Genomic DNA, 3,587 nt, shown 5'->3' with positions numbered 1-3,587 from the left:
AGGCACTATATACATATATATATATATATATATTTTTTTTTTTTTTTAATTACACGCTCTCTTGCCTCAAGGAGCAAGGGAATACCAGGGGAAAAACAACATGTACAAAAATAAGCATAATACAAAGTACAGTGTGATGGGACAAAGGAGAGACCAAGACAAATGTTTTAGGAAAATCTGGGGAGGGAAAAAAAATCACTTTTATCTGGGTCAGCTAAGGAAACTTTCATGGAGGAGGTGATGCTGAATTAAGCCTTGGAGGAAGAAATTAATTCTGCAAGACTGGATGAGGGCCTTCCAAAGCACTCTTTTAAGATTATCCAAATGCATGGTGGTAACTGATGGAATGTTAAGAGGAGGGAACAGCTTGTAGTTTAGTTTGGCTGGAATTTGTAGTGCATTTTTAGTTTGGCTGGAATTTGGAGTGCATAAGGAAAGATAAAATAAGGCTGAAAATGTAAGTATATATTGCCACAAATCTCTTGATAGCATCAAACATCAGGAAAGGGATACAGAAGAGTGGTTGATATTGCCAACTTTTTTTTAAAATAAAGGACTCATTGTACTTCCCCTTAATAATGCCTTCTTACATAGAGGATGTTATCAGTCTGAAAATTCTGATTGTAAAAGATAATTCTCTAGGTGTGCCAGATTCTTAAGTTGGTCATCTAAATGTCAAAGACTGCTGTTAGAAATTCAGTATAGTTCTTCCTGAAAAATAAAAATCATGGTACATAATTTTTCCTAATTAAATCCTTTCTGTCTTCATCAGATACTTCCAGGCCTATAAAAACTTATTATTTGTGCTAGGGCTAGTTTGTATTCCACTTTTACTTTAGAAAAAAATTGAACCTTAACTAGATGGTACAGTGGACCTGGAGTCAAGAAGATCTGAGCTCAAATCTGGTATCAGACACTTATTAGCTGTATGACTCTGGATAAGTCACTTAACTCAGTATATCTCAGTTTCTTCAAGTGTATTATGGGATAAAAATATCATCTACCTCCTAGGATTTGTGTGAGCATCAAAAGAGATAACATTTGTAAAGTACTTTGTAAACCTTGAAGAACTATATACATGTTAGCTATTATTATTTAAAAAAAGAAATACTAATTGTTTTAGTTGCCTTTTATTTACTGATTAACTTTTCCTTTTATTTAAAGTCTTGGATAGAATGGGGAGGAATATAAAATACTTCCCTTCAGTCACTGAGAATAAAAAAATTCTCAAGGAAACAACTCAAAATCTGAGCACAATGTTTAAGTACAAACTGAAAGATGCAAATGTTTATTTTTATAAGAAGGAGGGATAGAGGGTAGCTAGGTGGCACAGTGAATAGAGCACTGGCCCTGGAGTCAGGAGGACCTGAGTTCAAATCCAGTCTCAGACACTTAACACAAAACTAGCCATGTGACCTTGGGCAAGTCACTTAATCCCAATTGCCCACCTTCGCCCCTCCAAAAAGCAAAAAGAAAAATCTTAAAAAAAAAAAAGGAGGGATAGGTCCTTGACTGAAATCAATAAAGAATTAGTTGGATAATATCAACACATTAAAAGAGCATGTTTCAAATTTATAACAGATAGATTAGAAGTCAATGAACTTTTTCTAGCTCTGTGATTCTGGGAAAGTTAATTCAGTGAAATTCTTAGCAAACATTTATGCATTGCCTACTGACATTAGTTATTATAGAAGAAGAGGAAGAAAAAAGAGGAGGAGGAGGAGGAAGAGTAAGAAGAGGAGGAGAAGGAGGAGGAGAAGAAGAAGGAAAAGAAGAAGAGAAGGAGGGAGAAGGAAGGAGGAAGAGGAAGAAGTGGAGGAGGAGGAAGAAGAGGAGGAGGAGAAGGAGGAGTATTTTCCCTCCAGATACTTATAATTCACTTCCTAGATTGCAAAACAGGAATTAAAATAATGAACTCTTGGGAAAACTGTGAATCAATTATTGCCAGCATCTTTGCAAAAGTGATACTTTATAAGCTCTTGGTATATAAAAACATGCACACAACTTAGTCATGGTCTTTCTGTAACTTTCTGGATTTTGAAGGGAATGGTAAGAGAGTTCAAAGAACCAGATGACGGAAACATCAGTTGCTTACTTATTTATAAATGGACTTTATTCACAAGAGAGAACATTGCAATAAAAAGGGTAGATTTCTCTCTGGAAAAAAGAGCTGCTTGGAGTGGGCTAGCCATTGTATATGCAGAAGTGGCCCCTTTAGTGAAGCTTCTGGTGGTCAGGCTATTTAAATGTAAAGAAGTCAGAATAACTGAGTTGGTTTAAACGGAAAGCACTCATAAGTGGTACATACACACAGTCCCAGCTTTGAAGGAGTAATTCATAGTTGAGTCTAGGGCTACTTAGGATTTAGTGTTTTTGATAATAATCTTGAAGTTGGAGAGCCACTATTTCATCCACTAGAAGCCCTGGAATGACAGCATGATGCGGTGAAAAGAATACTGGATTCCTAGTTAAACGATCATTGTTTGAATCTTGACTCTGTGACTCATTATCTGTGTCATAATAGGCAAGTCACTTAGCCTCTCTGTGTCCCAGTTTCCTCGTCTATAAGATGAAGAGATTGAAATAAATAATCTCTAAGGTCTCTTCCTGCCCTGAATCCTATGACCGTTATAGTAGTTCCATTTTTTATTTAATTTGGTCAGTAATATAATGGGAGCTATTGTTTCTCTTCCTGCCTATTTCTTTCCTTCTTCCTTGAGCTTCCTTCTGTCCTAGATTGCCTATATATATATATATATATATATATATATATATATATATATATATATACACACACACACACACATATATATATAATCAACATGTATGTGCATATAATACACATATACTTATATATTATATATGCATATGCACATGTATTTATATTTGAACTTCAAGTGGCAATGCTATGCACTTAACTGATCCTATTTACCAAAAGACACAGGCACTGGGAAGCCCCCCCACCACAAACACTAGTGTTTATGTGCTCTGTCCAACATTAGAAGGAAGTGTGGGACACTTGCCAAGCTCTTCGTAATTCTCAGAGGGTGGGCAACCTTTGATTCTCCAGTTTCACTTCTCTCAGAGAGTGGTACTGTAATCCTTGGTTTCAGGAATGTGGCTAGTGGGGATTTACCCAAACAAAATAGCTCTGAATCTCCATCTTGCTGGGAAACTTCCTCCTTCAATCTGCTATATTTCACAGAGCTTTAGTTCCAAATCCAAGCCAAATGACACTCTGCCTTCCTCCCCCTCAGATGATTGTACACACACACACACACACACACACACACAGATACACTTTACAAGATATATTTTTTGCCATAGAATTAATAAAAGTAATAAAATAAATAAATGAAGGAAAATAGTAACATAGTAAAAGATCTACTACAAATCTACAATGAACCCAGAGCTTTTCCCAGACTTAGACAAGCTTTAAGTATTTTATAGCCACAATTCCAAACTCAGGAGTGTTGTGAAAGTTCACAGGGTGGACTGAATTAACATACTATATAATGATACTGTTTATAGCTATATATTTCAATTTAATTTAATTAAGAGAAAAAAGTCACCATAAAGGAAAGAAT

This window comes from Petaurus breviceps, unplaced genomic scaffold, assembly GCF_028583685.1.
Source record: "Petaurus breviceps papuanus isolate PSGF00001 unplaced genomic scaffold, PetGlider_PUasm1.0 187, whole genome shotgun sequence".
NCBI classification, from domain to species: domain Eukaryota; kingdom Metazoa; phylum Chordata; class Mammalia; order Diprotodontia; family Petauridae; genus Petaurus; species Petaurus breviceps.
Note: the sequence above shows the minus strand (reverse complement) of the source record.